Source organism: Haemorhous mexicanus, chromosome 3 (assembly GCF_027477595.1).
Source record: "Haemorhous mexicanus isolate bHaeMex1 chromosome 3, bHaeMex1.pri, whole genome shotgun sequence".
Classification (NCBI taxonomy): domain Eukaryota; kingdom Metazoa; phylum Chordata; class Aves; order Passeriformes; family Fringillidae; genus Haemorhous; species Haemorhous mexicanus.
Window position 1 is genome coordinate 20898201 of NC_082343.1, and position 9825 is coordinate 20908025.

The following is a 9825-nucleotide window of genomic DNA, read 5'->3' on the forward strand; positions in this document are numbered from 1 at the left end:
GATCGCTGGGAATATTCAGCTGCTGACATCTGTCAGGCTGCCTCTAATTTCACCAGCGATCGCCAGCAGAGGATCTGCCCCCTACGGTTTTCTTCTCACTGAGCAGCTGCTGCTCCTTTATAGTCTACTCGGTTATGTCATCATTAGCTTTTTAAATACGGGTAAGGAACCTTAAAAATGCTTTATGCTCTCAAGAGATCTGGAATTTCTCAAAAAAAAAAAAAAAAAGAAGTTCTGATGTTTCTCAAAACTCCCTCCCTTTCCCCTTCTGAAAAGGCTCAAAAATGTGGAATGTTGTGGGAAATTACTCAGAATGCAATAAAAAATGTACATGTAAAAAAAAAAAAAAAAAATCTAACTCACATCTTCCTTGGCTGAAGTGATGTCCCAGGGCTGGATCCAGCTCAGCAATGCTCTTTGGCCTTTCCCTAGTTTTCTCTTTCCAGGACCACATCCCTCATTTAGTTTCTGCTTCCAGGACCCTCTCTCTCACCCACACACACCACATAAATATACAGACACATACAGCTCTGACACACATTTCTTTCTGTGGCACAGGATACCCCCAAAGCTTCTTTTCCCTTTTACAAAGTTCAAGCAGTCCCTGTGCAGAGCACCTCCCTTCTCTGCTCTGTAGTCTCCAGCTAGATACAAACAGTCCAAAACAGGGTTTATTTACTGGGTCTGCTTTTTTAGCCATTTGGACGCTGCAACACTCATTTTTCCTCCAAGCATATCTTCCAAAAAGTAACAAAATCACTTCTGGAAAGTACCTGCTGTTCAGGTTGTTTTGCATTTTACAATGTTATTTTATTACTGCTCCTTTTACATACACATGCTTATAGCTGACCACAATTTTTCTGACAAAAAACAATTGACAGTAACTTTACAAAAGGTCTTGCAGAGGATTTAAAAACTGAGGTAAAGTTACTGACAGTAACTTTACAGAAGGTCGTGCTGAGGATTAAAATATATAAAAGGGAGTTACTTCAAAGGTTTTCAAAATAAAACCAGCCCTGAATTTTATTGTTTTGGTAACAATTTTAACTTTCCTATCCAGAAGACACTTCAAAAATTATGGTGTTCAGAGCTATACATACATGAGTCATTTCCTCCATCTCTTTTATACCCCTAAAGATTTCTGCTGTTACCATTCACCAAACTTCATGCTGTTTACACCTTTTCATAAAAAGGCAGAATATTTTTATAATTAAAAGATCTATCAAAGGTGATAATTACTATTCACATAAATATGACAGACTTCAGCTTGCTTGGGCTGTATTGAATGACTCACATGCAATTCAGTGGTGCAGAGATGGGCTTTTCAAAGCCAGCTAAAAGCATGAACTGAGGAATGCATTTCATGATGACACTCAATGCCATGTCCATGTAATAGGAAGTTGATTGGTGCTCTTGCATGCTTAAATATAGGCTTTGGTACCTTGCTTGATCATGCCATAAATGAGTATAGCTTAGATATATAAATAGTTTAGAAAACACTGTGTGCTTAAAATAACTTTTTACCCTTTAAATGTTCTTGTCCATTTTCAAATTTTCCATCTCAGATGGTATTGCCATGGAAGGACACAGAGTTGAGGACGTTCTGTCCCTGGGGCTGCCCAGCTGGGTCCCTTCAGCTCCTGCAGTCACTCATCTCAAACCAGCCAATGCGCCCATCCCACCACGGCACATGGCCAGGGCTTGCTCTCGGTGAGGGAGATTTTCACACTGCTAAATTTCCACTCATCTGTGCTCTGAGAGATTTCAGGGCTGGTAAGGAGGCATCTCTGCAAAGATGCTTTGACCCACCAAGTGCTTCTGTTTTGCCATGGTTGCTGCAAAGATGGCTATCTTGCCATCCCATATGGCCTTGAAACCTGGGAAAGGGAGCACCACAGCTGAACACAGCAGGAAAGGCAGGAGGTCTGGTCTTATTTTTGCATCATTTATCCAAATTTTGAAGGTACGTCTTTAGGTAACACACACTTCTGGATGCCCCTGTAAGGCCACACAAATCTTCCAGGTTGACAGGAATCCTGAAAAAAAAGATTGCAGTTTCTCTGTACTGAATTGTTTTTCCAGTTCAATATCCTGGCACTATACTGCTTTCCAGGACAGATGTTGTTCAGATAAACATCTCCCCAGTAATGCTGCAAGAAACAGTGGCAAAGAGAAAAAGCTGCAGTATATCTCTGCTGTCCTATCTCTATTTGACATTGATATATTTGCAGAAGGATGGTGTTAGAACAAGCCCAAAGGGCTGTAGGTGTGTTACCAGGTTGGAATGAATTATCTGCAGGCAAAAGGGAGCCAGGACCGGCATGGTGTTGTTTTGGCAGAAACCCTCTCCTTGGCACAAGGGAACTGTGTGTATCCAGAGCCAGGGAAACCTAGGGATGAGGTGGGCCATGGTGTCGCATTGTCAGTTCTAACTAAAGAATTTCAAAGAGAGGGATGCAAATGGCTCTTTCCAGTTCTCAGTTTTTGAACCACCCCTCACAAAACTTTATCAGAGTAATTGCTGCAGCAGTGAGAGGTCACCAAGGTGATTAGAAACCCTCTATTTTTGCATCTGCTGGCAAAAACATTCCTCCAGGAGAAGGGATATGCTCAGGACCAGAGCCATATAGGCTGGAGCAAAGGTAGAAAAAGCAAGAGAGAAATACAAGATCAGGTGTCCCAATATCAGAGGAGCAACTTCAGATCTACCCATACATCTGAGAACAACATTTCCACCACTGGCTTTCTGACTAAAAATACTTTCATCATCTCCTAGAAAGCTGCAGTTCCCTTAAAAGTTCCAGACACAAAAGTCCATTGTTCATTCTTGCTCGCAGAGCATTTGTGAAGTGGGTTTTAGGCAACCAGCTCCAATTGGCTTCTAGGAACCCTTGGAAGCCAAACTCCTTGAGGCATTTCTTCTCTAAAACACAGAAAAGTTTCTATATAGAGCAGGAGTGGGTAAAACTCTCACATCTCTGGTCCCTGTTGCAACAATCCCTTCCTGACTGCTGATGAGCACGCTGACATCTGGAGTACCAAACCATCAGTGCCATCTCTAGAAAGGTGTTTTTTCTGACAGATCTTTCTGAAGCTCCTTGTGGGCTGAGAATGTGCACTAGGGCTTTATCTGCACCAAAAGGAGCTGGCTGGCTCTGCATATTTAAAAATATAGGCTATTTCTGCCCCAAAACAATTATGATCCGAGTTGCTTACAAAACCTGTCTGTATTGATAAGCTTTTGTTTTGTACATCAAAATAATTCTCCAGGAAATTGTGTCAGGTTTGACTGCAGCTGATGATTTTAATTTCATTTAAATAATATTTGCAGTTCAGAAAATATGAAAGTATGCAAAGAGGTACCAACAGTCTGCAGGAGAGAGTTCGCAGAGCAGTGGCCCAAAGCTAGCTTGGTTTGTTGGCAACACCAAGCATGGTTTGGTGATGTTGATGGGCATTTTCATCTGCCACAGCTTGTCACTACCATGATACAAAGAACTCAAAACAACAACTCTATATTAACATCCAAAAATCTCAGTGTTTTCAACAAATGCCAGCTACATCTCAGCTATATAAAATCTTCAAAGTCTGCCGCAGAAGAGCCAGGATTGGAGGACAGCTGTACTTACCTTTTTCAATATTCCAAGTTTGGGTATTGGAGTTCATCTGAAGGAATGACAGAAAGCAATCAAAGAAACAGATAGGTAATTCTGTAGCTGATTGTACTGGAATGTCTTGGAAAAAGAAACTTTTCAGTGGATTCACTGAAATGTCATTTTAGCGCCAGTGCAAAAAATTACATCCAGATTATTTCGCTTCAACATTAATGACACTGGAGAGACAGGCAACATTAATTGCAGTTGTGCTGTAACCTAAGAAATTAGTGATTACACCTGCCTTTTGTAAATGACAGCACTCTGCCTGCTATGAGATTACCTCTAAAACCAACACATGTAAAATTTATTGAGACTGCTGGCATGTCAGAGAGAGCTGATGCACATGGAACAGGGAATTGAGCAGCACAGAGAGGCTAATACTGCAGCATCTGAACTTTATAGTGGATGGCAGACAATCTAATGGGTAATTAAGCAAAGAGCTGTTCTACTACTCAGCTGTAATAAGAACTGTATTTCCAAAGTATGGAAAAGCATTTAGATACAATTTGCTGAAAGAGTTACAAGGAATCTCGGAGCACACATAAGGACTGTGCTGAGATGGAAGAATAGCTGACCATTCTGTCTGAGTAAACTATTACATAACAGCTAAGCTATAATAAAACCCCGATTCCAAATCAAATAAGTCTCCCAGACTGCTTAAAATGAGTCACCAACAGCTTTATAAACATACAAAATACTTGACAAGGAAGTCTCTGATAATTTTTTAGTAATTATGTCTGTGAATTGTTCTCTGTTGACATCACTATTAGAAATGGTTTCCCATAAGCTTGCACTGCCTGTTAACATCTGCTCATTAATCACTGAGGCTTTGAATATTTCTTTCATTGCAAGTTTATTAAAGAGTTCACACAGTTTGTTCACAGGGATGTCTAATTAATACACAAACAATAGCTGAAGACAATACAGTTTTTTTTTGTTTTGATTTTTATGGCTTCAAAACACTCTGAACAAGTAATGATTTCACAAGTTGATCACGGATGAAGAAATACCTGAACATTTTAGAAATATTCAAGGAACAGAAAATCATTTTTCAAGGGCCAAAAGAACACTTTCAAACCTTGTTTGTCATCTGAAGAAAACATTGAAATGTGATTTGAAAGCAAATGCAGAGCAAAGCAGTATTTCTTAAGACAGTGCTGCAGGGCTGATAGAGTGAACAGATAAATTTGGCCTAAAAATGACCATGAAAAAGGAAGGATGTAATCAGGGCCCAAGGAAAGCAGATCATCCCCAAGAATATGACTTTTGATGAGAGAGTCTGACAGTTACAGCACAGTGTTTTGGAGGCAGGAAGGTCCTAAGTTCAATGGCAGCTAAAGTATCACCACAGGCAGTTCTCTTGACCTCTGTGGTACCTCAGTCAGCTAAGCTGTAAGGCTGGCTTCCACGGAAATCCAGATGTTGCCTCTGAATTAAACTGTCCTGAGTAAATAAGTTACCAGAAGAACTGCATATCTGAAAAATGCCTTAGCCAGAGGTTACTAAAGGATATTACTAATGACAGACAAATGAGGAACATCAGAGAATGCCATATTTGTAGGTACTTCAGCCAGAGGAATTTTCTATGTAACACTTTGAGGAAAATAAATAATGAGTTTTTTACACTTTTAAGAATTTAAAATAAAATTTAAAAAAAAAAGCCACAGATGCTACTGAGTAATGAAAGCTAAAATACTTTCAGGAGAAGCAAACCTATAGTGGCAGCTCTCAGTCATTTTACTAGGTTATTAAAGTACAAATGAGATCCCATGCAGTCTATCCTGCAAAACACAAACCCAGGGCATTGATGGGCAATGCTTATGGAAAAAAAATTATTTCAGATGGCCACCAAACTCTTGTTCTGCCCTAGGTAGAGCACGAATAGATAGCAAGCTGAAAATAGATCCCTATATAAATAAAAGAAATACAAGCTGCAGTACAACTAGGAAGGCTTCCAGCAGGAAATGTTCCTAGTGGGGAGCTCTCTGTCCTGATGTGGACACACTGGCTTGCAGCTCTGGTAATGGAATGGGGACAGGGGCTGTCTTCTGGTTTTCTTCCTCTGAAGAATAGTTTTGGGGGAAAGAGTTGCAGTAGAGGGGAAGAGAGGATGATGGCTGGATGCAAGGAACAGCTGCTATGACAGTCACATTTATCCACAGCTGAGCACTCTCTTATGTCATAGCATGGCCATACATAGGACCTGCATCCTGGACCAAACCACAGAAGGAAGAAATGCAGTTGATGGTGATCATAGGACCAAAGATAATGGGCAGATCACTGGGTCTTATGATTATGCTTTTCAAGTCCTCCTTCTTGTGCAATTTTTATTCTCATTTTTATTTTCTTTTTCTTTTTGTATCTCCTTCCTTCAGCACAGAATAGCAAGAGCTTCACCTAGAGTGGGTTGCTATACTGGAGAGGAATGAAGTTTGGTCTTTACACTTTTTGTTGACACAAGCAGCTTTGGTTTGAACATAGTGTCTAGAAATGAACAGGGATTTTGCCATTTTTTATTATGTGCAAAATGCTAGGAATGTTTAAAAGTAAAAGGAATCAAAGTAACAGAGAATAAGAAATAGGAGAGACATTTATCCCCTTAGAAACAGCTTTATTCCCCTTGCATTTCTACAGGAGCATAGACGTTTTCTGTCTGCTTTGGCACAAGAAGCAATTTTTTCAAACATCAGGAATTTTTCTGTCTTTTACAAGGGCTGCATATACTGCATGTGAGAGCAAGAAAATGGACTTCAACTTTAAAACACTTTACCAGTGCTACCAGCAGGACAGTGTAACAAATATGACATTCTTCTGAACAAGACAAGTTGTAGAAGAAAAATACATTATTTCACAGTACTCCAAAGTAATTTTTAAAATTTTGCTTTGCAACTAGTTCCTGCTTGGTCAATCCACTCATAAAAGCAGCTGAAAAATGTGGAGTAGGTTAAGATGAATGTATGTGTCACTTGTACTCCCCTGGCTGGGAGATAAGTACAGTTCAGCATGAGAAAAGAGGCATTTTTATTGCAACAGTGATCCAGCAAAATCAGTCACAAAGGACCTGATCTAAAGTCCATTAACATCCAGTTTTTCCACTGATTTAATAGACTTTTATTCAGACCTACTGCCTCTTCTACAATATCCATCTCCTCTGATCTTAGAGAAGATTAGTACAAAGCAAAAGATATGCACACTGCCACGAAGGTCATGTGCACTGATCAGCCATATGCCATAGGCAGAATTTCATGTGCCTCAAGCTGACATCAGGAGCAATTTAGAGTTAGAAGAGAGTATTGAATAACAGCCTTTTAAATACAGTAATTATAAGGTCTTTGAAACAAATACTGGCGTTGTGATTTGGGGAGCCTGAGGAATTTAATCAGCCATTCTTGATCTAATTGCCAGTGTGATTTTCACTCTATCAGATGCGAGTTGTAATTGGTTTGGAAAAGTTTGACATATGATAGGCTTCTGGGCTCTCCTTCCTTAAATGCTTTATTTGTTTTATCAAACAACTTTCTAAGTAGAATATGTACCCTGGTCTGAAACTCTCATCCTCTTTCCCAGGACACAGTGAAGTAGATGCTGAAATGCCTGGAAGAATAGCTCTGGAAAGCTATCAGAGCTAGTAAGGTCTGAGGTTTTGATATTTACAAAGAGCCAGAAACCACTTTCTTCTAGCATCCAGTATTTTAATTTTAATGGAAAGAAAAATGAATCTTTGTCTTAAATCCCACAGCAGAAGAACAACTTCATGAAAATGAAAGGAAATGCTTCTTCCCAGAGTGGAATTCATTGCTGCAGGAAACGCTGGAGTCAAATACTATGTCTGGATTTCTACAGGACTGCAGTGGCACTACTAATAACAACTGTAATTTCAATTTATGAGCTCAATCCTGCACCAATAGAGTCCTTGCAGGATCTGGGCTTAGATTTGCAGATTTGCTGAGGCAGGAACCTGTGTTCAGAATTATCTGTGCAGACAACAAAAAAGGATAAGAAAGGCTGAGCTCCCACAGGTGTTGTGGGAGGCTCCAGCAAAACCATTATAATATCAGGGCTTTGTTACCTGTCTCAGGTAAAAAATACTCCTTTTTAAGCTGAGGAAATTGCAAGCATAATTTTGATTCAGGGGTAATGCATCTCACAGTCTTCTCTTTCTGCTAAATTCAGCATGCTGCAGGGACTTCAGAAAGAGTAGCAAGCTGGTCACATTATTTAGGTCTGATTACGGGGCTGAGCCTCTTCCTCTATGGCAGAAAAAGGGCAAGTGCTTTCTGTCAACAAAGGAGTGCAGAGAGGGGAATGTAAGGAGGCTGTAAAGAAATGTGATGCAACACAACCTGGGCCTGATCCAGAGCTCAGCAGAGCCAATGGAAAGACTCGTAACTAGTCCTGGATCCTGCTCCAGAGGGATTGTAACTGTGCTCTGCAGAGAGCCCAGGACCCACCTTCACTGGCTGCACAGCAGGCCCTTGTCCCCGTGCCAGGCAGAGGCGAGCCCTGTCAAAAGGTTGTTTGTTATTGTTATTGTCATTGTTGTTGTTGTTATTGAAAGAAGTATTTTCGCAGCAGTGAAGGTCAGCTACGAATGATGACTCACTTGCACCGCAGATCTACACAAATAGCATGTGCTAAGATTACCATCTGGTATAACAATCTACATCACAAGACACCACATTTCCTGTTACCCAGGGTAAGTAAATTTCAAGCATGAGGGAAAATTTTAGCAAGTTTCCCCAAGTACCTTTGCAGAAAGAATAATGTGGCTTACACAGAGGGGGGGAAGAGAAAGGGAAATTATGAGGTAAATGCTATTCCCCTCCCTCCTGCCCCCTCATCTCCCAAGAAGAAAAACATATTAAGTTTGCAGTTCTCATTTCTATCGTATTTAAAAAGTCAAATCTATGTAATGAATACCTGTCTGGAGGGAGTCCAGCGGGATGCTGACAGCCAGGCTTTCTGGACACTGTGTGAAATGGAGGGTGTATGTTTCACTCTCTCTCTCCATCTCTTTTTTTACTATTTATTTAATGTCAGGACAGTGCTGTGTGTGCAGCCGCCGTGAAGGGCGCTGGATCTCGGCGGCGCTGACGATGCTCTCCCCCGCACCCGCCGGGTCTGAGCTGGTGCTGGGAGCACAACTGGGCCCGTGCCAACCTGAGACACCCCCAAAATTGAGGAAGGGTCCACTCTTTCCCCCTGGTGCAGTGTGACTGCCAGTGGTGAGCTACCCAGCAGCCCCTGTCCTTGGAGATGCTAGCTGGGCAGCTCTCCAGTGAGGCACAGATGAAAATACCAAGATGAATCAAACTGGTGTGTTTCCATGGATGACAGTGGCCTGGCTGTGGCAGCAGCTGAGAGTCTTGTCCCAGCCAGAATGGCACTGCTGGCAAGGGGGAAAGAAGGTTTCTGCGGCAGTGCTAAGCCTACACATGCTAGGTGCTAAGGGCCACACTCATAGCCAGGCAAAATTTCCTGGTGCCACTGAGCTTTGCTTTTCCTCCTCTCTCCAACCAATTTGCCTTTCCCATCACCCCTGTGTGAGAAGGGCCTGTGTCCCTGCTGGAAGATCAGACCAGGGCTAAAGCCATGTCTCAGGGTGGTACTTCAGCCCCACAGCCTTTGCAGGGTGCCAAACACCACATCTCCTACCTGATGTCTTTCCCTCCAGCTGTGGCACTGCATCTCTCTCCTCGAAGGTCCTGGTCACCTCCCAGGAGTTGGCTGCTGGCCAGCCTGACAAGGGAACAAGGGAGAGGGATGGCTCCTCCTCCAAAGAACCTTGCAAAACCAGTGGCCCTTGAATTTGGCAGGAGCTGAAAGAAAGACCTGAGCCTCAGGAGGAGAAACAGATAAGTCTTTTCCAGACAAAACAGAGGTGAATAAAACAAATAAATAAATAAATCTGGGCAAGCCACTGGATGCCAGAGGCGCTGCACATGAGTGAGGTGGCTGGGAATCCCCTTTGGGATGCTGGCAAGGGTTTTTTTGGCTTCAGGGAGTTCATGATGTCTTTTGCCATGACTCAGTGCTGTTCAAAATCAGCTGCAGAGACAGGCCCCAGCAAGGATGAGGGAGATTCCATCTCCTGCATCTCCTGCTTACATTTCAGACAAAATCCAGGCACCTGGGAGGAGGCGTCTTTCTTTCTGACTGTTTGTTTGCA